Source organism: Triturus cristatus, chromosome 10 (genome assembly GCF_964204655.1).
Source record: "Triturus cristatus chromosome 10, aTriCri1.1, whole genome shotgun sequence".
Lineage (NCBI taxonomy): Eukaryota > Metazoa > Chordata > Amphibia > Caudata > Salamandridae > Triturus > Triturus cristatus.
In genome coordinates, this window is record NC_140593.1 from 925229915 (window position 1) to 925256697 (window position 26783).

Here is a 26783-nt window from a genome sequence, read left to right on the forward strand (position 1 = left end):
GCATTAATTTCCTTCCTCGAGCCATTTAGAGATTAATATACCCATTATCCATTTGGTTTTCCTGGGTGAGTTTAATATACATCAATGAAAGGAGTGGAGATGTTTACATAGAACATTGTGTGACAGAGAAGTTGGTGGCTTTCTTCACATGGAACACACTGCCCAAGGGGAATTTAAATTGGGATTTTATTTAGACGAGGTTGGTATAATTGCCCCAAACACGAAGTCTTACTTTCATTAGAAGAGGGTCATCGACTGTCAATGATTATATATTTATTTCAGCCAGACTTGTCCCTTGGTTTAAGCAGTTAAAGGTTATTTGGAGTAGTTTCAAGAATCATAATTCCTTAAGTCTCTCACCATGCAGGAAAAGACAATTGACATTAAGACTTCTGTCAAGCTTGTTACCAGAAACATAGCAGTTTCTGATCAAGGTCATAGATTAAAAGGGTCTAAAGTAATTCCGGAGACCTGCATAACAACCTGATTACTTTTTGTGCTCCGGAGTTCAAAATATGTAATTTCGAGGATTCAGCTAATGCTGCAATATTAGCAGCTTTCAAGACGACCTGTAACAAGGTTAAAATTGATTTCCCATGTCATAGTTCCAACTCTTCTTTCCCTAGGTGCAGATGCTTTGATAATAAGTGCCCTGGGCATATAGGGAACTACTTAAAGTGCTGAGGGAAACACCTAGGGTAAGAGATACTGTAGTGGTCTGTCTACAGTAGTACAAAGCAGCTGTAAAGGAGAGTAAAAGTGCTAGCGAGAGAAAGTGTGGTCCATTTTACTCAAGCTAGCACGCTTGCTCACCGTTCCCTATTTTGGAAATTAGTGAACCGCCCAAATGTTTGCTCTGCCCGAGGAAAACACTGTGTGTTCTCATATTTTCCTGGAGAGTTGGATAAAACATTTTGAAGGAGTATATATCAGTAGACTTACCATCATCGCAGCCTGATGTAGTTCTTATGCAGGGCACTTTGAATATCATTTGTCAGATGGGGCAGGTCGCTTAAGTTCTTACATGGGTAAATAACAATAAAGCACCTAGCCTTGATGGGGTTCCCTTCTACTTGTATAAAGTGTATTATTAATCTATGGGGCCCTTTACTTACCAAAAATGTAAATGTTGCTGCTAGAGAAGAAATACTTATTTCCTGGCCGTGCTCAATCATCATTCCAGTTCTTACAAAATGAGGCAAGATTGATTCTTGCTGCTTTTGGTCTATCTAGCTTATTGATTCAGTAGTAAAAGTGGTCAGTAGAGTGGTTTTAATATCCTTACTGAGTGGTCATAAGATTATCATGTAATAACTGATTTACAATATGGATTTTGGTCCAGTCAGGTTATGATTGAACAGAGTTTAAAATAATACCAGCTTAAAATAAATCGTTTGTGGCCAAGAGAAGTAGTTTACACTTGACCTTTATGGACCTTACATCTGACTTTGACAGGGTCAATAGGGGTAAACTCTGGTTAATGTTGATTTCTATGGGGATACTGTTTCATTTTTAAGAGAGTTGCATGAGGATATGTTTGACTCACTGAGATACAGTCCAGACAGCCATCACACTGTGACTTTGAGACCAAGAGGGTAGTCAGAGAGGGGCGCATATTGGCCCTTTCCTATTTACTCTGTATATTAACCAACTGGAGCCTGCCCTTCTCAGAGACACCAAGAATTGGCCTTGTGTGGATGCTAGACCCATTCGAACACTTTTTTATGCCGATGAGGCTGTGCTGATAGCAAAAAAAATCTCTTGGTCTCAATCACCTACTTGAATCTTTTGTCACTTTCATGAACTTCCTGGACCTCTTTACTATAATTAGGAAATCACACTTAATGGTAGCTGGCCCTAAATCGATAAAATCAAGAAGACATTTTGTTTAAGGGCGTGAAATTAGTTGGGTCTTGGCGTTCCCTTAATGGGTGTGCAAGTTGACAATAAAGGGTCATGGTCCATGCTTGACGTACAAAAAACAACTGTTATAGTAAGATCTGTTTCTGCTATTTTTGACTTTGCCTCCAGAACAGCCATTAAGAGCTATGTTAGGGATCTATCAAGCTTAATGTGTTTTAGCATTTTCATACAGTATTCATATTTGGGGCTATGCGGTTACCTCTGCATTACAATCTGCTGGAGATAATTTTGCAAGATGTTTACTGTCTCTTATGAGAGCATCCTTGGATATATAGCTCAAAAAGAATTAGGTTTAAGATATATTTCTGGTGTGCGTGCCCTTTGTCCCCCTACTCAAATATCTCTCTGCTGGGGTTAATAGTGAACCTGAGCTTAATAGAACCATTTTGTGGGATTGTATGAACATTGATGGGGTGCAGAGTGTTCCTTGGTTGAATTATGTTAGTTGTTTTAAAGTGCTTTGGCGTCTGGAACTTTTTGGTCACCAGAACTGTAGTTGGAGATCATACCTGAAATATGCAAAAATTAACTTCCTCTCACATCAAAAGGACAAAAGAGAAATTCATGAATTAAATAAACCCTCTGTCCAAATTCGCACTCATTTGAAATCTACCTTTTATGGAACAATATTTGGCCTCAGTGCCAAGTACAAAGCACTGTTAACTTTTAACGAAGTTCAGATTAAATTTGGTACACTGCTTGCTTGCAGGGCCAAGGGGTTGGCACCAGATCAACAAAGTAGGCCTGGGTGGAATTTCAATTATGCTGGAGTAATTGAAGTACTTTTGGTAATTTCATGTTACTCTTGGACAGAGAAAACCCTACTGCAAGAGCACATTTCGTGTTCTGCTGCATTTAGGGCTATTTCTTAGGATAAAAATGCATCCTTGCAACCACCTAGTAGGTGCATTTTGCACTAGGAAATAAGCACTTAATGCCAAGAATAAGTTGAGGAAAAATCTTACCACTGGCTACTCATGCTCGATATTCATGTTCTATTCAATTCAATTCAATTCAAAATACTTTATTTCTGCCTATAAGTCCATAAAAGTAAAAATGCAAAGAGAATACAGTAAATACATAGAAATTTTGAAATACACTCATCCGTTGCTCGTTACAGGGCACCAAAATACATCTGTTTGATAAAAATTCACAATGGATTTAAATAAGACTATCACCTATCCCGCAGGCTAGCCTCTACTGTCTAGAGACTAACCTATTATCATACTCATATATAAAGTGCTTGTGCAATACATGAGCAATATGATGCGGTTTATCCCATGTTCTATTCAATTTAGAGCTAATTGCACAAAATGCATCCTAGCTTCTATTTTAGATGGCTAAGTAATAGTGCAGAATTTTTCTTCTTTTTTGTGTAATCCCACATAATCTTGCTGAATTTTTTGCTACTTTCACATGATTATGCTACACAGAATTACAAGACGTATGCCCACCCTTTGTCAAATTCCTGGCCCCTTTTGTTGTGACACATTTTCGACCCAGGAAACGTTGCACCTTATTTTCCTCTGTGGGTTTTATGCCATCAACACCCAACACTCCATGTTCATAGAAGTGAACCACATCCTGGACACCTTCCAATCCAGTTTCAGAAGCAACCACAGCATGGAGATGGCATTCCTTGCCACCACCGATGACATCCGCTCCCTCCTTGACCGGGGTGAGACCGCAGCCCTCATCCTACTTGACCTCGTGGCCACCTTCGACACTGTCTCCTACTGCACCCAAATCATGAGACTTCACAACACCCACCTCCACGACAAGGCACTGGATTGGATCCACTCCTTCCGCATCGACCGGACTGTAGTATGGGAATAACGAAGAAATAATGCTGAAAGACGAGTTTTCTTTCTTTGTAAGAAAAGGATTTAATCCAGAGATATGAACCCACGACTTCTCCAACTCAAGATCCCAGTAAGAATGATATTGTACAAGTTACATTCCAAACTCTAGATTACACAGAACAAACACATTCTAATCTTTAAAGAGACATGTGTAAATAACAAGTACAATTACAGCATATAACATATCCCCCTTTTTACACAGAAAATGAAAACAATAAACAGCATTCAACATACCACATTAATAATAAACAAAATCCTTATTTCGAGAAGATGGGATTCTAATACGAGAACTTTGCCTTACACACCTGTGGTCACCAGAACCACTTACATTTCTAGTTTCACCATTGTCATTACAGATCATTAAATCGTTATTCCTAGAACCATTATCACCATCCCCCTCTCTTAACAAGGAATTAGAAAAATGCGAAGACAACTCATTTTTATCATTCTTGCCATTCAGATCACCTAAATTGAACCAATCTGAATGATCAAACAATTTACCTTGAGACCTCAACTTATCACAAATAATTTTTGCTTGACCCTTTTTAAGTTTGATTAGAGCATTCCGATTCCACCATCCACGATCTTGCAACATAATTGACATTCTCGCCACCTTTATGACCCTAGCTGGTTCCGAAAATTTAGATTGACCTTTGCCAACTCTAATAGGTTTTTTAATGAGTACCCAATCTCCCGGAACCAAATCCATATCCTTGACATGTTTCCTAGCATCATAGTTAGCTTTATAAGAAAGCTGTTTTTCCTTTACAAATGTCCTAACTTTTTGCCAGTCAATCTCATGTTGATTACCTAGATCAACTTTACCCTTCAGCCATGATGGACAAAACATTGTGACCGGTTTCCTACCTCTCAATAACATGTATGGGGACAAGTTGGTAGTAGAATGGGGAGTCACATTATAACTCCAAATCTTATCACAGATATACTTATACACATCCAACCCATTATTCAAGGCAGTTTGTACCCCTTCCTTCAACATTCTGTTGGCTCTTTCAACCAACCCATTTGAGGCCGGACTATAGAATGGCACTAAAATATGTTTTACAGAAACTTCACTCAAAAAGTTTTCAAAGTCATTAGAAACAAAGTGAGTACCATTGTCGGAAACAATCTGGGAAGGCAGCCCTTCAATCAAAAACAAACGCTGCAAAAAAGAAATAGCTGCCTTGGAATCTGCGCTCCTGACAAAAGAGAAATACAATCATTTAGAAAAATAGTCAATAGCCACAATCAAAAATTTGCAATCATTACCAAGTATGTTAAAAGGACCAGAAAAATCCAACCCCAGCTTCTGCCATGGTCCACTGGGCCATTCCACCGGACACAAAGGGGAAGTAGAATTACGCCAATGTTTGTCAGAACACAAACACTCGGGACATTTATCCACAAATAACTTAACCTGATTATCTATGCCTGGCCACCAATACACATCTTTGATTTTCCTAACTGTACTGGAAATTCCCAAATGTCCCTCATGCGCAAGAACTATAATTTTACTCCTTAAAGACTCGGGTGGTACAACTTTGTCATCTCTAAGAAGAATATCATTGACAACTGAAAGCTCATGCGCCACTTGCGAGAAACATTTATCCTGCATAGATAAACTCCTGTCACACGGCCATCCCTGAACCAAAAACTTCTTCACCCTTTCCAAGCAAGAATCTTTCTGTGCACCTTCCATCCATTCCTCTTCCGATAACTTAGTCATATGTGTGATATCACTAATACTAAACACCACATCAGAATCAGTATTGCTATCCGAAACTTCACACTCCAAAGGAATCCTAGACAAACAGTCAGCCCTGACATTTTTGCCACCTGGAATGTACTTGATATCAAAATGAAACTCCTGTAATCTAGCAAGTAGTCTGATTAAACGAGTGGAGGCTTTGTTGGAATTACTATCACCTAACATATATATCAATGGTTTATGATCAGTGAACAACTGAAATCTTGAACCCCAGATATACATTTTAAACTTCTCTACAGCCCAACAGCATGCTAGAGCTTCACGTTCTATAGTGCTGTAATTTAATTCAGCACTACTCAAGGACCTTGACGCGAATGCTATAGTGAATTCCTTTCCCTCCACCATTTGACTTAAAACTGCGCCTAGACCCTTTGAACTAGCATCTACAGTAACTACACAACTATGACCATGAGAAAAAGCTCTGATAGCCGGTGCTTCCAAAATTAATTTTTTGACCTTATCAAAGGACACTTGAGTTTCCTCAGACCACAAAAATTTCGCATTCTTTTTTAACAGGTCCCTCAGAGGTTGTACAATGATCGCATAACTTTGCACAAACCGAGCATAATACTCACTTAAACCTAAAAAGGCTCTCAAAGCATCCTTGTCTAATGGTCTCGGAGCTTCTTTAATGGCATTGATAAGAGATAATTTAGGTTTGATACCCTCAACAGAAATATTATGCCCCAGATAATCCACATCCTGAGTAATAAATTTACATTTGCCTTTATTGACAGTCATACCAGCCTCTTCTAATATATGTAAAACTTTATCAAGTAGTGAATAGTGTGAGTCAAGAGTGGGAGTATGAATTAAAATATCATCTTGAAAAGCCTGAATGCCTTTAATTCCGGAAAACAACTTGTCCATGAGACGTTGGAATACACTAGCAGCCGATGCTAACCCGAACGGCATGCGTTTATACATAAAGACACCAAAAGGTGTAACAAAAGTGGTCAAAGATTGAGATTCCTTAGATAATGGAATTTGATGGTAAGCTGATTTTAAATCAATTGTGCTAAAGAATTTGCTACCACCTAAATTTGCTAACATCTCTTGGATTTTAGGAAGTGGATGGCAATCCACAACAATATTTCTATTCAAGACTCTCAAATCTGCACATAAGCGGATCTCGCCAGAACTTTTGCGAGCCACTACAGCCGCAGAAACCCATTCTGACGACTCCACAGGCATTATAATATCTTGTGCACACAAATCATTCAAAGTCTTCCGTAAATCTTCTCTAGCAGACAAAGGCACAGGTCTGCACTTTTGAACAATAGGCAAAGCATTTTTTTTAAGTTTGATAGTATGATGGAAATTTTTAACCAATCCTATCTTATCAGAAAACACGCTAGGATACTTTGCTACAACATCTTCTACGCTGTGCTTTTCTAAATCATGTTTATGTACAATAGTTGATATAGGTAAATCACCTAAAGTAACAGGTTCTATATGTCCAGGTCTCAAAATAATTCCAAGATCTGCCTGATCTTGCCACCCCAGGATGTCCCTGCCATTCACAGCAACGTAAATCTTTGTGTAAATCTCTCTGCCCATAAACTTGATGGAGTCAGAAAAATATCCTTTCATGGTAATATCAAACCCCCCAAATGCTTTAGGATTTACATCAGTAGGTTTCAAAAGAACCTTTGACCAAAACTTACAAAATGTTATCTCATCTAAAATAGTTATGGGGGATCCTGAATCAGCCATGACATTTACATCAATAACCCCAATAGATACGCTACATAACGGTCCTTTACACCTTCTTACATCACCCCGTAAACTATTTACTTCAATAGTAGATAACAAGTTGTTCATGGCACTGCAAATATCCTCCTGTTCAATTTCTACGCTATTGATCTGACTTTTATGTTTAGAAAATCTGCATACTGTGTAAAAGTGACCAATCTTCTTACATGTATTACATCTTTTTCCTTGTGCAGGGCAATTGGGTGAATTCCCCATGTGATACTTAGAACCACATCTATAACATGAACCTTTTTTTACAGAAGAACTGTTAACTTTCATTTTCGTAGACACTGCACTAATATTTGTTTCATTGTTGTTAGCACACACATCAACTTGTAAAACTTTAGAATCAACATTACTGGAAGAATTCTGTGTCGAAATTTTCGACGATACAACAGATCGTTCTATACTCCTTGCAATGTCCATCACCTCATCTAGTGAAGGATTCTTACATGTTAAAATACGTTCTTGTATTTTCTTATTATGACAGTTAAACACTAACTGGTCACGCAAATAAGTGTCCAATTGGGAAGCAAATTGACACTTTGCAGCAAGAACGCGTAGCACGGCTAAATAATCCTCAATGAATTCCTCTTGTGTTTGCTTACGCTTAAAAAATAGATGACGTTCAACCATAACAGAAGGCTCATCTACATATTGTTTACCTAATCTAGCCAAGGCCTCAGCGTATACATTCCAACCTTCATCCCTGGGTGGAGCTGTTACAACAGGTAAATTATCAAAAACATCTTGACCAGCATTACCTAAATGGTTAAACAATAATGCTTTTTTCCTTCCTGAAGAGTATTTTGTTGCATCAATAGCTTCCAAATAATTGTCAAAAATTCTAAACCATCTATGCCACGGTATAAGTGGTTTACCAGGATTTGTTAAAAATGGAGGTGGTTGCATCACATTGTTTGCTGAAGATGAAGACATCCTTAAAATATAATTATATGTCCAGAAAACAAAGAATGAATTTTGACAAATAGTTATTAATTACACCCAAAACTAATATATTTTTAGGTTAATTAATAATCATAACATCACCAATGCAAATGGTCTAGAACGTAAATATCATTAAAATAAAAGAAACAGATTAAGACAAAAGTACATGGCACTAGAAAAGCGAAGAAATGCTCCTTCAATGAGCTATACCGCCAATTGTTCCATATGCTCGATGTCCGTAATAAAAAGAGAATCCAAAAAGCCAAAAAACGGGATATTTTCAATCCGTAATGTAAATGACGTTGTATCCCCAACCAAAGATGGCGGCTTGTGCGAGAATCTCGCAGTGACGAGCAAACGTGAAGTGAAGTCGACGTTGAGGCGTGACGTAGACGTAGACGATGAGCTGATGTTGCTGAGCCACGCGTCTGGTCCCGCGACTGCTCCCGCGACTCCAGTAGAACAATGGCGAGAATCCAAACATAAGCAAGCTGCAACGGAAACCACCGTCAAGGTAGAGTGCTTTCTATAAAATTTGATCAGCCACAGCGAATCTAACACTCACGAGTATCTCCGTGTAGATAACGCTGGCTGCGCACTTTTGACGAATTCAAAGCCACACAGTTTTCGCACTGAAGCAGTTCCAAATATGTCCACAGATTGTAAAATTAAAATGCTTAAGCTTAAGCAGAAATGCAGCGATGAAAAAAAATAGTCTCATAAGTTTTACATGAGAAAACACTCATGTAGGTGCCATTTGTCTTGAATCAGTTGAAAAATCAATAAAGTCGAAGATGAACTTTTGTAGATTGTCCAAACACGGTCGGTGGGTTCCTCAAAATGATCCCAATCGTCGCCAATATATGTAGTATGGGAATAACGAAGAAATAATGCTGAAAGACGAGTTTTCTTTCTTTGTAAGAAAAGGATTTAATCCAGAGATATGAACCCACGACTTCTCCAACTCAAGATCCCAGTAAGAATGATATTGTACAAGTTACATTCCAAACTCTAGATTACACAGAACAAACACATTCTAATCTTTAAAGAGACATGTGTAAATAACAAGTACAATTACAGCATATAACACGGACTCAGCGACTTACACTACCCCTGTTCCTCTCAGATCCTACAGAGATCAGCTGTGGATTACCCCAGGGTTCCTACCTTAGCCCCACCCTCTTCAAACTCTACATGGCCCCCCTTGGATTCATTGTTTGAAGCCGCAGACTAAACATTGTCTCTTACACCGACGACACCCAGCTGATCCTCTCCCTCACCAACCAACCCACAACCTACAGAACTAACTTCCACAGCGGAATGAAGTACGTTGCCACCTGGATGAAAGGCAGCTGCCTCAAGCTCAACTCAGACAAGACTGAAGTACTCACCCGTCAATCTGGGATGACTCCAGGTGGCCTGCCGCTCTGGGATGCCCCCACCCCGACTGACCACACACACTCAAACTTGGCATCATATATATTTTTTATTTTTTAGAGTTTTATATAGCACAAACTAGACTCGAGAAACTGGGTATCAGAGCGCTTTACATGAGCACCAGTTTTGTTACAGAATTACAAATTCATTTTTGTTAGGCACGGGAAGATTAAGTGATTTGCCCAGAATCAGAGGATGTTGAGTGTCTTTGCCGAGACTCAACCCAGTTCCCCAGCTTCGAGGTTGACCGTTCTAGCCGTAAGGCTACATCCTCTCCCCATTCTGGACTCTTCTCTCACAATGAACCACCAAATCAACGCAGTTTCCTTAGCCTGTTTCCACACGCTTCACTTGTTCCGAAAAATACTCAGATGGATCCCCACAGAATCCAGAAAGATAGTTGCCCACGCACTCATCACCAGCAGACTCAAACACTGCTAATCACTGTACATCGGTGACCCCAGAAACAGCTCAAAAAGCTACAGAACGTCAAAATGCTGCAGCTAGACTGGTCCTCGACATCCCCATCCACAGCCACAACACGCAACACCTGCGACAACTCCACTGGATCCCAGTCAACAACAGAATCACCTTCAAGCTCCTCACACATGCATTCAAAGCTCTTCACAATGAAGGAACAGCATACCTGAACCACAGACTCGCATTCCACATGCCCGCATTCCACCCAAATCACCCTAGTCTCCATCTCCAGGATCTGCAAGACCACAACCAGTGGAAGTTCTTTCTCCTACCTCATCGCCAAGACCTGGAGCACCCTGCCCCTCCACCTCAGGCAATCTTTGTTGCTGACCCAATTCAAGAAAGACACCAAGACCTGGGTCTTCGAATGATCCTACACCTGGAGGGATCAACAAACCCTGTCCCCTGCAGCACCTTGAGACCCTCACGGGTGAGTATCTGTGCTTTACAAGCCCTTGATTGATTGATTGATTGATTGATTGATTGATTGATTGATTCTGCACAATTCAGGGTGAGTCGTAATTTACCCTTGTTACCCTTATTTACTCAAGCTAGGCTGGCCTTGCTGCTTTTACAATTGTCATCTTTGGCTTGTTTTCTACAAAATGCTGTCAGATTTAGATTGTTGATGGATTTTTAAGTATTTTAACTGCCTTAGCTGTTTATTGTAAATGCCTTATTTATTGTTTTATGGATTTTTTTTTGTAAAAACCTGAAAAAAAGAAATTAACAACTGACTTCCTTTAACAAATTTCAGGCAATAGATGGGATAGATCAGCCTACTTTGAGAGCAGAAGAGAGGGGTTCATGGAAAGAGGACTCTACATGTCAGTTTGTCAATGAGGGATAGAAGAAAGGAGTTCTATCCACACTACATTCCCTTAGCAAACAGGTTAGATATTTTGGCCTGCATGTCAGAACCCTTACTGGCTGTATTCTGGTATCTGGCTTACAGAATCTCTGACTCTTGAGCGCAGAAGGTACTCATTTTTTAAGCTGTTAAATTGTTTACGGTATGGAATATCTTATTAGCTGCAAGTGACACTTTGGTCAAGTTCCTTTGCAGTTTAATTGAAGGTATGATACTTGGTAAACAGGAATGAATGGTGCAAGCTCAAGTATATAGTGTGTTGCAAGTACTAATTAGATTGAAACTTTAAACAATAATATTTAAACACTTTTATACATATTGGTGCAAATCCAGCATCAATATGTCATTGTAGCCTAAAGATATATTGAAAATCCAGAGATTTGTTGTAGTTTTGTCAGAACCACTATAACCACTATTTGTGATTCACCATTTGGTTAATGACATTTATCAAACTCAAGGCAATATGGAATGTATAAACATGAAATATTTGTAATTGTGTACAACCTCAACATTACAGTAATGCAATCCAGACCTCTCTCATTTGGTCATAAATATCACTCCTTGACCTTATGGAAGCATGCCACAACCATCTATGTTTTATATCTACACATTCCAAGGTTTCCATCACTGATTGACAAACCTTAGTAGAATAACATTGAATATGACATTATTTTAGCAAATTTTCCAAACTATGGTCATTCCCACAAGCTCTTTCACCTAAAAGCACATCTCTGCCTAAAATTCACTCACATCTGATTCCCCCCGGTCCCCTGCACAGTGGTTTACCTGATATTTATGGGTGTTCTATGGGTTTAGGGTGCCCATAGGCAAGAATCTGAGTACAGTGCATTTTGGAACTTTGGCAAGGAAATGAAACTGAAATACAATTTTTTTTTTAAGTTTACGTTTATTGAAGAAAAATAATTGAATAGAACAAAAACAAATTTCATATATATATATAAGTAGATATAACCTAATTAGATATATAATTTACATCAAGAACAATTTATAAAAGGGAAAAAGGAAGAGACATACAAGGAAGGGGGGAGGGGGGAAGAGAAACAAGGGAAGCAAAAAACAATAAGGAATTACATCATCAAAATAAGATATAATACCTGAGCTCTAAATTTATACGCATAGAAAAAATTGAATTTAAGAAAAATATATAAGCTAACTGTGATTGAAACAATATGGCAAAAGGAGTAACCGTGAATATAAATATGAGAAAAGCAAATTTACACAGGTACATCAAGGTGGTTTCCGAACTTCATCGGGAATGTTAACTGGGGTAACGTTGGTGGATGCAACACAGGTTAGACAGGAGGATAGTGGGAGCCATAAAAGATCTGTTTTGATGGAAAGAGAGACAGGAGTGATATAATTAGTGTCTAGTCTATGATGAAAGCAAACAGCATTCCACCATGCGTTGAAAGTGACTTTATTTGCTTGTTTCCAGTTAAAGGTAATCAAATGTAAAGCTATCGCCAATAATAAGTCAACTAATTTGGAGATGGAGGGTTCAGTAGGCCAGGCTGGTGATAAAGAACCTAAGAAAATGTTAGTATGGGAGATAGGATTTTGGATTTTAAAAATGTTGTTAATTTGAGACCAGACCAATCCCCAGAAACGAGAAATGGGAGGACATTCAAAAAGCATGTGCTTTAAGTCAGCTTTCCCACAAGGACATGACCAGCAGACGGAAGAAGAGTCAGGAGATATAGATGACAATTTTACAGGGGTAATTAAAATACGCTTGTAAATGAAGTATAGAGTTTGAGAAGTGTTAGCAGCTCTGGAAGTCTTATGAATTTTTAGCCATAGTTTATCCCAATGGGAGATAGGCCAACATTCTGCTAAGTCTTTTTACCAATACAATTCAGCTTTCCCCTTATCTCTAGTCGGATTATGAAATAAACATTTATATAAAGTGGAAGCCGATGAGGAGGATAATAGTAAAGGAAAAATATTGGAGCATTTGGATGAAAGATTGGATACAGCCGGTAGGGAGCGTAGATATTAGGAAAGGGAAGAGCAAAGTAAGGCATATTTAGTCTTACAAGAGGATGGCAATCCAAATTTTTATTGTAAATCCAAAAAGGATATGGGGTCATTGTTAGTTAAAAGTTGGGAGATCCAAAGCAATCACTTGAGTCTCCATGCCTTCCAATAAATTGTTCGATTATTAATACGTAATGACTTATTATACCAAATGGGTTGTTGATCTAACGAAGAAGAGGAAGGGTAAGAGGAAGGAAGAAGAGGTGCAAGGATTTTACGATTATGAGAGATAACTGGTGAGCAAAAAAGAGAGTTGTTATTAGTAAATGCAAGTGATTCTCTAAATTCAAAAGGAGATAAAAAATATTTTTTTATAGTCAACCAAATGGGAGGATGAATAAGATGATCTTCTGGAAGCCAGTGAGAAGATTGTTTTAGAGAAAAGGCATAATGCTATGAATTTTAAAATCGGGAAATTTAAGACCTCCAGATGATTTATCTGCTTGTAGGGCAGATAAAGCAATTCGGGAAGGTTTATTTATCCACAGGAATTTGGTTAAAAGAGAGTCCATTTTTTTAAAGTAGAAAGCAGGAATGTGAACCGGAATCATAGATAAAAGATAAAGAATCAGAGGAGAAAGCATCATCTTGATGGAGTCCAAACTTCCCCACCAAGAGAGGAAGAGTGGATGCCAGCGATCAATAGAATCTGATAGAGTCTTTATAACATTATCAAAATTTATCTTTAATGTATCCGAGATGTTGGAGGAGAACCATAAGCCCACATATCTAATCTTTGAAGTTTGCCAGGAAAAACCTGTTTTTATAAAATCTTGTTTGAGGCAGAGAACATTTAGAGATAAGACCTCACATTTATCTGAGTTGAGATGATATCCAGATAATCGAGAGAAAATATCCACCGGAGATGAAAAGGAAGGAATGGAAGTAGTTGGATTGGAACAGTACAAAAGGATATTATCTGCAGAGACAGACAATTTGAAATGGGAGGAGTCAAGTTGGAAGTCAGTAATACTTTTATCCAATCTAATTTTAGTTAAAAAGGGTTCTAAGTCTATTACAAACAAAAGAGGAGAATTGGACATCCTTGACGCACTCCTCTATAAATTGAAAAATAATCTGAAGTTGTGCCGTTCACAAAAATAGAACCTTTAGGACTAGAATATAATATAGAAATAAGAGATATTAGTTTAGGAGGAAATCCTATCCATTTTATTGCCTGAAACATAAAATCCTAACCAATCCTGTTGAACGCCTTTTCTGCGTCTAAAGCTATAGCAGCAATTGGATAATCAAGAGAAGACGCTTTGCTGAGAATATTAAAAAAGACTGGAGTTGTCAGAACATAAACAACCTTTTACAAATCCTGATTGTTCAGGGCCAATAAGATTAGATAGAATAGGGTCAATACAAAGTGCTAGAATTTTAGCAAAGATCTTATAATCCAGGTTGATTAGAGAGATTGGCCTATAATTTTTACATATTGAAGGATCTTTATTCTCTTTGGAAATTAAGCAAATCATGGCCTCTTGAAAGGTCCCAGATGAAGAACCATTAGAGATAAAGTCGTTGTAAAGTGATAAAAGATGAGGGATTAAGAGATTTGCAAAATGTGCGTAAAACTTGATGGTAAATCCGTCTGGACCTGGTGCCTTCCCTCTTTTTAATAGTGATATAGTGCGTGTAATTTCCGATGTAGTGATATCTGCCTCTAAGGAGGAAAAATCGGTGTCATTAGGTGGGGGGGGCTCATTAGACTGAAAGTAGGTAGAAAGGTCTGTCAAATTTGGTCGTTGTTCAGGGGTATATAAGTTTTTATAAAAAGAAACAAAGTCATGTAATATATCATTGTCTTTAAAATAGGATACACCTGTGTCAGTCCGTATTGATTCTATTTTGGTCCGCTCTCGTCTAATTTTTAAGTAATTCGCTAATAATTTGCCCATCTTATTTTGGCCTCCATAGTATCGAGCACTACACTTTAAAAGATAAGAAGAGGCGGCCTCAGTAGATATTTTGTTAAATGCGAGTTTTGCGTCAATAAGATTCTTTAATGGGGATTCAGAATTTGAATGGTAATAAGAATATTCAAGTTGTTTTATTTTAGCAAGTAATTGAGAATTTTTTTCTTGGAAAGTTTTATTCTTTTGTGAGACATAATTTATAATAAAGCCTCTGGCGTCCACCTTGAAAGAATCCCAAAATATTACATGGGAAGAATCCGGGGTGGAATTAAAAGAAAAGAATTCAGAGGCAAAAGAGGTAAATCGACCTGTGAAATGCGGATCTGAGAACAATACATTGTTAAAACGCCATCTGCCTGCATGAGGTGTAAAAGGGAGCAATTCAAAATCAACTTAGACTGGAGCGTGGTCTGATATCAAAATAGAGCCAATTTCAGATTGGGAAACTTGTTGAGATAAGGATTTACTAAAGAAGACATAGTCTATACGGGATTGTGAGTGATGAGGGGGAGAATAAAAACTGTATTCTCGAAGAGTATGATTGCAGAGCCTACAGATATCAACTAAGGATTTACGGCGTATAGAGGATGTAAAATGTGAGTGCATCTTTGTGTTAGAAAATTTAGCAGAAGATCATCTATCTAAAATAGGGTCAAAAACCTGGTTACAATCTCCACCAAAAATATTATATTCATCATCAAATAAAAGGAATTTATCCGATATCTGTGTCCAAAATATATTGTCAACATTAACTGGTGCATACACATTAAAAAGAAGAAGAGGTATTTGATTTATAAGAATTTCGACAATTACCCAATGACCCTCTAGATCATTTTCTTGATGAGTATCTGTAACTTGGTATTTCTTATGACATAAGATAGAGTCTCCGTTATTTTTTACTGAGAGAAGGGGAAGAAAAAGAAATACAGTTTTATTGTACTTTTCTTTTAGTTACAGTTAACAGTCCCAGGGCCCATAGAGACATGCCACACCAATATATTTACAAACATCTACACCTCCTATGGTTTTAATTACTGGGTACCATATTTCTCTTGCACTTATTGACTGTTCAGGAGAATGCACTGAACAGAACATTGGGGCCTAAAGAAACATGATCACATCACCCCACTGGCTCCAATTGCCCACCTGCAGCATCTTCAAAATATAGTGACACCATTTACAAAGCTGACCCTCATTCTCATTGGATGGCATGTAAAATTCGCTGATAATGATATCTGACTGATTTTTACTATTTTTTCCAAAACAAGGCAAATCTTTACAATGTCTCTCATGCAGGAACATATACCTGCCAAGGGCTTCTTGGTCTCCTGAACAAGGGGATAACAGTCATGTACAGGCTTTCTCTTGGTTTGGGGTGTTTAAAATTTACATGCGATAAAGTGGGTGCAGTTCATTTGGAATATTTCAAAAGCAACTGAAAGCAAAATGCTTGTTATGGATACCTGTACTTTTCTTGCTGGTATGACTCCTGGACTGTTTGAAAAGCAAGCAAAGCCATATATTTCCAACATCTTAAAATCCTGAGATTTGAATTGCTAGGTGCCAAAGCTCCCTCATCTTGATAAGCTGGTTGGGAAGCCACATTGAAGATGACCTTTATCAGGTTTTCAACTGTGGTACATCCCTTAGTCTTTCTTACCAGATGCATATTCCTGCCAATGCCTGACCAACTCATGTCAGTGCTCCAGAATGTATCCGAAGGGTGGGAACATTAGACATTGGCAGGATCTCCATGGGGCTAAACTGGGATCTACACCCTCAATACTATGGACTTTTTTCACAGAGAAACTTCCATGAGGGATGACAGTAGTATTTACGTGCGGGGTTGGCCGGCACTATGGAAACCCTGCCGACCCTATACATTTGTTAACATTAAAGAGACATGCTCCTTTCTGGAGTACAACATTATTTGGCTGTGTCTCAGCAAAAAGCCAGGCATTTTTGTTTGTTTTCTTAGCCTAAGAAACACATCCAAACTGTGTCTAGTCCTTTCTAGATCACAGACATATAGCCACTGCCTCTTGCATTATTTCTCTGTCCAGGAGAATTGTGTGTCTGTCCCCCAAAAAGAGCCATTAGCCATTTTTTCTCAGCTGATTCTGTGCACCAGCAAGAAGCCAGATGTTGTCTGTTAGACCATGCCATTTCTGTAGGGTCACCCTGGATTTTTGCCTTTTTTGCTGATCTCGTTTTTGTTTGCCTTTAGGACTCTGCACACTTTAGTCCCGCTAATCAATGGTTAAATGTGTGTACTCTTCATTAAACAAGGTAAAATTGGTACACACCTGATTGAATTATTGAATTTACTTTTAAGTCACTATTAAATTGTCGTACATGTACCCAGGACCTGGAAATTAAATGCTACAGCACAGATTGTGCCATCCACTAAAGTGGCACTGTAAAACATGTCGCAGGCCTGCCACTGCAGCCTGTAGTGACGTTTTTAACTTCCATTTCAAACTTTCAAAAAAAACTGTTTGCTTGGCCTAAACCTTCCTTTTAAATACTTATAACTTACTCCTAAGGTAACCAAGAATCTTCAGAAGTGACTCCAAGGGTCATTTGGCTAACCTGTTTGAGCTAGTGACAAAACAAGCTTACATGGGCCTTCCCTGCAACAACCCAGATGACCCCCACCAACTCAACCCGCCTGAGTCCTGCAGCTGGCCTCAATTGGAGTGTTTCCTAATCCCTAAGAGGTGCCCCAGCAAGTCCTGGACCACTGGCTGCATTCAGAGTGTACTCCTCCTACTTCAAACCTAGAAAGACTGAACTGCAGGTAAAAATGCAGATGTTTTGGGCTCTTTGCAACCACGAGCAGACACTTTGTATCAGCAAAGACTGCATCTCCTGGCAACACAAAGCTCTGATGGGAACCTGCTCTTCACGTCTACAGCGACCACCTGCATCTCCCAACAATGTTAAGCTCCAGTAGCAAGTACACAAAGATGGGGATCAAAGCATTAATGCCTGCATCAGCCCTACCATCCCAAGTAGTAATATTCAGCAAGATAAGGTGCAATGGGCTTAGGACACAATCCCCTAGGTCCCAAAATAGAGAAGCAAGAAAAAACAAATTCCTTGATCACTCTAAAAAAGTTCATGTACATGTCATTAATTAGACCATATCCACAGTGCAAATGATTTACAGTAAACAGTTGTTTTCCCAAATGAAAAAAGTTGATTAGATCTTGCGATGTTAAAAGTTATTCTCTATTCATGTTCTTTAAAATTCGAAACCGCCAATGCGTTTCATCCTGAATCGGACTTCTTCAAGGCTTAAAAAGTAAACAATATTAGTTCATGTAGTTGTTGCCAGTGAACAGAACCCAATAGATTTGAAGATTCTATGTATTCAAGCATATATGTTATATTGATTCAGAAACTCGGGAATTGAAACAGTATATCGGCGAATGTCACGCCCATCTCCATGCGGTCGTCTGGTTCAGAAAGGTTTCACGCTTTAATTTAAAAGAACATGAATAAAGAATAACCTTTAACATTAGCCAGAAACTGGTCCCAGGATGCTTGTTTCTGGTCCAGAGAAGACATGGCTTGGAAGTTCGGGCTGGACTGTTCCTATGAGGCACAAGGTCAGACTGATTTGCATATGGCCATGTCTGAACTGGGGTGGTGGAGTGAGCAAAAGAATTATGATGGATTAAACCCAGATCAGTTGACTGGGGGTGAGTCCTTGCAATGTTCAACACTCCGTCCATCATCCCCTTTGGTTTTGCTGTGTTCGCCCTCAGTTGGCAGGGTATGCCCAGATGTGGGTCCCTTGCTCACTTTGCCACTGGATTCAAGCTAGCCTGGCTGATGGCGGCTGATTAGCCAGAAACCGGTCCCAGGATGCTTGTTTCGGGTCCAGGGAAGACATGGCTTGGCAGTTCGGGCTGGGCTGTTCCGATGAGGCACAGGGTCAGACTGATTTGCATATGCCCATGTTTGAACTGGGGTGGCGGAGTGAGCTAAAGAATGATGATGGATTAAACCCAGATCAGTTGACTGGGGGTGAGTGCTTGCAATGTTCAACACTCGGTCCATCATCCCCTTTGGTTTTGCTTTCAAATAATGAATAAGCATGTATTTTTGTTTTTTATATTGGATATAGGTAGAGAGTCTGAACTAATATATTCATAGTGACTCATTTTAAATTTATGTTATGGTGAAGTGTGAATATGTATGTGAAAAAACGATTATTGACTGGCTTGTCTTCAATCTACAGCCCAGATGATGTTCGAGTAGGATGAAACGCGTTGGCTGGATAAATTGGATAATGTACCTTTGTGTTGAAAAATTGGATTGAATAATAAATTAGAAATTGGCTTTCTAATTAAACAAGGCTCCCTTGGGATTTTCTTGGTGGGATACACAGAGAATGGACGATATATGAGCGCACTGCTTGGAACGCTATCAATATTTGGATTAATCACATGCTCCTTTTGTATAGATTGTAGTTATTGTTGGTGGCCCAGTGGTGGTGAGACCACATAAAGTAGAGCATGATCAGACCTTTGAGAATCAGTATCCCAGAACAGACACCTGTGCGCACTTTACTTGCCACCACAGCGCCAGTTTGTGTATAGTTGGGATTTTATTTACTACAATGTACTCTATGTTTCTGAATTGGGTTGGCATTTTTTTCTTGTGTTGTGTTTTTACTTTATTGCTTCTTGAGTGCTGCATTAATACTTTCCACATTGCCACTAAGCTTATCCTACCTTTATTTGTGGGAAGATACCACAGGGAAATACACAGGTTCATTTAGCAACTTTTGTGGTTCTCCCTGGCAATGATTATCTTTATTATTTGAGTGGGGCTCTCAGCCCTCCCAAAAATAGCTAAATTGCTTACATTAACTATAGATTTCTTAGCCCCAGAAAAAATTCAAAGAACATCTTGGTGGAGCACAGAATTGTGAGGCTCTGCCCAAAAAAGGAGCCAGGTGTTGTGTGTATTTTTCTTACCCCAAATAAAAATCCAAAAGTGTCTGGCTCATTGCAGGAGCATGGAATTGCGTGTCTGGCCCCAGACAACAGCCAAAAACAGTTTGGATATTTTGTTAGGTTAAGAAAAAAAATCTAAACTGAGTCTGGTTCCTTCATGATGCACATAAATAGAGTGCCATTTCTCTCACTGTGTTTCTCATGGACAGAGAAGCATTGTAAAATGAAGGAGCTGAATTAAATAAACTAGGAAGTGCCGAATGCAACAGGAGGGACTAGGAGAAATCCTCTTCACTCTCCTTTCAGTCCCCGACTCCTGGTTTGTTTAATTCTGTTGTTGGGGTGGGAGGAGTGATTGAAGTGAGGGTGGACGATCTGGACTACTCCAAACTCCGTCCAATAGCAACCTCCAGAGAAACTAGATAAGGCCAGTAGCCATGGCTAAGGAAGAGCTGGATGCAGTTATGACTGCACTTTGCCTCTCTCATTACGCCACTCTTTAGTCCAATCCTGGTAATTAACTTGGGGGGCTATGGAATATCTTCCTCAGCGTCTATATGTATGTTACATCACATATGACAAGCATAACAAGTCACTACTGTGGTATAGAAAAAATCATAAACTGCTAACTGAACCTATTATGATTAATGCTTCCTGTTTTCCATTTTTACAGATAAATACAGACAGAAAACCTTCATTTTCTTGTCTGTATTTATTTTTAAATGTGGATAAAAACAGAAATTGGGTTGTTTTTTGAGTAGTTCTAAATACTGTCTGCCATGACTGCCAGGCCAATAAATTTGTGGATTGATAGATAAGGGGGGGTTATAGGAATTTTAGAAAAAATGCTTTAGCAGCAGTAGATATGGACAAGGTTGATACTGAAATTAACATTTTTTCATATAAGTTCACTGATTTATCCTCTGCAGGTGTTCACAGCAATGAAACCTGGCAGACATTCAAGGTTAAGTGCATATTTATTGGTTAAATAAATGTGAAAATATGCTGATTTCAGCTTAATTATTCCACAAAACGCAAAATTAATATGGATAAATACAGATGAAATTAGCACAAAATAAATATGGATAAATACAGAAGGAAATGGCAAAAAAATAAATACCATAAAACCTGGAGCCCTAATTATGATCAAGGATGGAGCACAGAGCTACATAACCTTTTTGCTAATGAGGAAAATAACCACTTCACAGCACCCAATGCAAACTTAGGGAGAAGTGTCTGAATGAAGCTGAGGACCTCTTGGCGCACATGAGTTTTTTTTCTGAATCAAAGGTGGACAGGCCTGATGGTTGATCCCTTAGACCAGAGACAGAGCCTTTATTTGATCGGATTCACATCTGGTCAATGCAGGGGACAAAATGGGTGAAAACATTCATAATGATAGACCCCTATCAGCAAGCTGGTTGCTTCACCCTAAACCATATATACAGGATGCAACAGATAATGCCGCAACCCCAGCTAGCATAATCCAACTGCAATTTAAGAAGGTCAACCACCGCTGACACAACTTGTAGGCAATTATGTATACACAAAAGGGGGTAAGTTCAGGCAACCATTTTCAATAGGCGGCCTTATACACACAATCGGGCAATTTCCATATTCCCCGTTTGAGATGCCTGGGGCCAGATCTTGATCGAGTTTGGGTGATGGTAATATCCTGTGGCACATACAGAGTAGTTTCCACAGCTTGGGGCACATTACCTCTCACACTTATCCATCTGGATATCCCATCACATCCAGAGCCCCCATTTGTAGATATATGCCGCAATGCTACTCATTCATGAATCGCTAGATCTTGATTTGGTTTAAGTGCTGCCAAGGCACCAGGGCACATCAAGAGCAATTTCTAAATTGTGGAGCACACGCCCATATGGATATCATAACCCGCCCAGAGTCCCCATTCTGTAGATACGCGCTTTTTACTCAATATGCGATAGTGGCACTCATACACAGTGGTCAACATCGATCTTTCATTAATCTCCATTAGATGGCAGAAAAAGAAATAGCATACATCGCTTATGCGATTATCACCCTTATACACTTCAATAGTCTACAACACTCAAATAGAACATACACACGGGTCATTCAAGGTTGCCCCACGTACCAGCACCTGTTTTGGACGCCTTGATAGCAAATCCTACCGCTTACCTGTATAGAGGCATTTGTTTGAGACTACCATCATTCCCTCATGCATGACCTTTTGAGACAATTTTATTATATTTCACCACTCTCTCCCCTTTTCAACAAGACATGATATGTGTACATAATCACACACTAGAGCAGGTTTCGGTCTTCACTTCACATTTTATGCTTGTCATTATAAACTCCGGGCAACTCTTCTCTTCTTCTTTTTAACGCCACAAATTTTACTTAACAGGTTGGAAGCCTGTGTACCTTAGGCGAACTGACGAGGACAGATGCGTCATGTAACCTGACTTCTGCAGGTGAGTGATGCCATTCACAGCCACTTAGCTACAATGGCATAATATATCTGAACACACCACACATCCTTTGTTAAATAAAAGACTTGTGACTATTTCCTGAACAATTGATGTTGATATGTTTTATTTGTAAGGATGGAATGTCTAATATGTGACGACTGCACTGCACCTCTCCATACTGATTTAATTGCGCGGTTTGTTTCTTCTGTCTTATCCACAGGTCCTACTGGTGAATCAGTTGAACTGCTTGCATTACTGGTTAGTATCTTCTATTGAACACACCGACGCGTTGTTAATATTGCATTTTCCATTTTCGTAATCACTCGCACACCTCAGTAGCTATAGTAGAGATCCTGATGAAAGCCACTAAACTTTCTAGGTCTTAGGCTGAAACATGTTGATCACTACTCTGTACGACTGCATCTAATGTATGCGGCCGCACTCCATGCTATTTGTTTTTAACCCTAGCACAGGGTAGCAAGAATAAATTGTATCATGCTAAGCTTATAGCTAGTTTTAGTCACCCACTTATTAGCATTGCACGTCTCCCATCCCCCCAACTGCTCACATTGGGTTTTAGGAATACCTCTCATACTTGAAAACATCCCTGAGCTCCCCCTCACAGCGAGGAGGCCGTAGCCCGCATTATGACTAGGCTTCATTATGCAAGGAGGATTCCCCATGATGAAGCATGACACCTTTGGTGTGTGAGGGAAACCATTCTTAAAAGGGAAGCCCCCCCACTAGACTGTCTGTTCCCACTATCTGACATCCACTTCGTTACGTCGGACCCAAGAGCTCTGTGTGTATTGACAACTTGTAGGCAATCCAAGTATGGGAAAATCCTTTGGAACAGCCAAAGTGAGTGGAAAGCAGCTTTGTAAATGTATGTTTGGCAGTCTTCATGGGACAGATCTCTGTCTATAAAAATGCTATGCTCATAATGGCACTGTTTGATAAGAGAAGGTGACACAACCACTTGCTCTGATCTAGCCATCTTTATTCAACTCTGCAGAACATGTCAAGAATACTCCGTGTTAAATAATGTTTGTTTAGTTAAACTAAAAGTCTGACACATGTACATACTGAGTCAGATAAGTAAAGGGTTAAAATATATAACTGTCTAATATATTGGTGTGATAACATCGACAGTGTGCCATATGAGACTCTCAAATGCAGAGGTTGAAGCGTACCGGATAGGAGGGGCACGATGTGCCCATACTTTTTTAATTTCTGAAAAATCGTTTTTGTGAAAAGACAACCATCCCAGGATAGTTAAATATGATAATTTAAATCCTTCAACTGAAGTTTCCTTCAGGGAGTCTGCAGTACTGTGAAACCGAAGGCGGGCAGGCGGCTAAACAATAAACAAGCCTGCATGCCAGGGTGCTGGCTTGCCTGAAAGAAATATAAATTTGCTAAACTGGTTAATCCCGAAACATAAAAGGTCCTTGGGAGCAAGTACTTTATTTAATTGATGAAATCCCTTGAACCTTTGTAGTGACGGATTTATTATTTTTGAATGGTAGTGTAAGAGAGTTCCCAGCTGAGCTTTGACAGTTATAAAAAAAAGTTGCATTACATGCAGTCTGGATATTACTAAAATCTATATTTTTAAATGGCAATTTTATCTTAAACATTTTGTGCATTGTGTGGCTGTCTATCTTAGACTGTGAGTAATGCAAGTTTGAAATAATTTCTTAGATATCACAGTGCTTTCTGCCACAGGTTGGGACCTCGTAGCACAAAAAGTACACAAGTCTCTATTCTCCACTGCACCAATCAAGATTTAATTCTGTGGCTTTCTCGTTGCACACAGACATCTGCAGTGAATCCACTAATAGATTTTTCATTATGTACTATAGTGCATTTCCCACTAATTAACTTAACTTTTTAAAATGTATTTCTAATTTAGGCTGCACATTATTTTAAATATAGTTTTCTGAAGGTGAAAGACCAAAATACTTACAGAATATTTTGTTTTTTTAGTCACACCCTTGACCCCGCCCCCACACTCACTGACCCTGCCCCATTGCATGCAGCTTCACAGTTCCTATACTTTCTTTAATGCACTTAGACTGCTGCTCAAACAATAAGGCTACGGTGTTATTTTCCAATGGTGCTGCAAGGGTATCATTGATTCTAATACAAGCACAGAAAAAGGAACATCAGGTTGGCAGAATTACCAGAACTTTAATTGAGGTGAACTGGACCACTCACACTCTAGAACCCAGTGCCACTGCACCTGCTGTACTAATTATAGGTATGCCCTTGCTATTTCCAATTCTATTCTTTCAGAGCAGTACATTTATAAAGGTAAATGAAGCATAATCTGAATTAATAAGCAGACTCTGAATATTCTTTAAGCCTGATTGGCTAGCATCTCATACCTAATTCGAATACAAGGAATTACATCCTGTGGAAGCCGTATGATGTGTTTGATTAATCAACTCTCTCTAGAGAGTCACTCATATAGACAAGGAAATTACAGGATAATGCTGTTGACCTCGAGTAAAGACGTAATGCTGCATAATATGCATGTTGCTTTCACAGAATTGGAAAAATAAAATGTTTGCCTCTGTGGATAGCTTGGTTGTATCACATAGGTTTTTACTAAGTGAGTACTGGAACAGCAGAAACACACAACCCAACAATGTCATCAATTCAATATCAGATTACTTAGACCCAGGGGCGTAGTTTCATGCTTGGTGTGTTACCCCCCCTAATAAATGTGTTATCTAGCAATTAATTGGGTACATGTGATTTCAGTCAGGTATGGTGAGTAGGCCTGGGCGGAGATCACATTCTAAAAAAATCTGCCGCGCTACGCAGAGTTCTGCACTTGGGCGGAGTTTCTTGTCCCGCCCGTTCAAGTGATGTTTACACAAAGTGTGTTCTTGCGAGGTAACCTCGTGTGAACTGCACCACACGGTTCGCATGGGTGCGGCCATCTTGTTTTTCACCCTCTTTGTGGTGATGGGGCCTACTTTTTCATCCTTTCTTAATCTGTGTAATCCTCTTATCAAACTTTGTTTACCCTCATTTTTATTTATTATGTTATCTTTTGTCTTTGTGAGTGTGTATTTTACGTTTCAATTTTTTTGTGTGTTTTTGTGTGAGTTTTGTGCTTTTTTTGTTTTTCTTCCTTATTTTGAATTCCCTCCTTCTTTTTCCTGTTTGTTTTTTTCTCTCTTTCACCCTCAGCACCATGGTGGGACATGGCTAAAAAAAAAAACAAGAGCAGCAGCCGCCTTTGCCAGGAAGGGGTGCAGCTTGTTCCTTATTTTCAAAGGTGGAGGTGGCAGCGCTGGTCTTTTATACTGAATAATTATTAATAATATTACTTGTGTTCTATGCTAATATTTTTTTCCAAAATAGCAAGCATGCTGCTCACACGCAGGTAAGTTACGTTTACAAATATTATGTGATCGGTATTCTAGACAGGTACTCGGCCCTACCTAATCTTACTTGCTGGCGCTCGCTTGGGCTGATTATTTAAGAAGTAATGCAGAGACTCCTTTGTCCAGTCACTAAGATAGTGGTAGCTAATATTAGTGATTTAGCTCATCCTCTCACTTCTTAAAGCCTGTATTTTTGTTTGTAGCTCGTACAGTTTCAAGCAATTTCCAAGTGATGTGTATGCATGCATCCATCTATGCATTGAAAGAAATATGCAGACTAAGTGAATTGGCCTATCAAAGGGGGTTGGGAGATTGCGAATGAGATGAGAGGCAAACATCATTTTTTTCAATTTATTAGTAATTCCATATTCTAGTTTAGTACATTTGGAACAGGGTTAGGTAGGTTTAGGAAATTTGGAGTAGGACGGTCCGCGTTGCAAGTAGTTGATCTTATTTAGAAACGTTCAATGTTATTGCGATTGCCTTTTCGTGCCCAAAAATATTTTGGGATAGATTATTTTTACCACCAATCTTTTTTTTGTCTTTATGTCTTACATCAGCATCCAGGGGCAAGAAGAGGGCTGAGACTGGTGAGGGAGCTGGAGGTACCTCCCAGTCCCAAAGTTCCTCGGCCGATGGCTCTGCTGTCCCGTAAGCCCTCCTGTTGTTAACATTAATATTTATTTCCCTAACTTTTACCACTCTTAATTTAGAATTATTTCTACCCGTTTTAAAAATAAAATCCAAACCCATTTTGATCTATTCGTTTCTAAATTCTCGTTATATCTGCATTATCCTACTTACCTATTTTCTATATTTAAAGTTTCTGTACTTTACTTCAAGCTGTCTCTCTACTAGTCTGTCTGTAACTTCCTTTCTTCTGCTTTGTCAGTCAGCTTTCACTGTCCCTTATATTTTTTGGACTG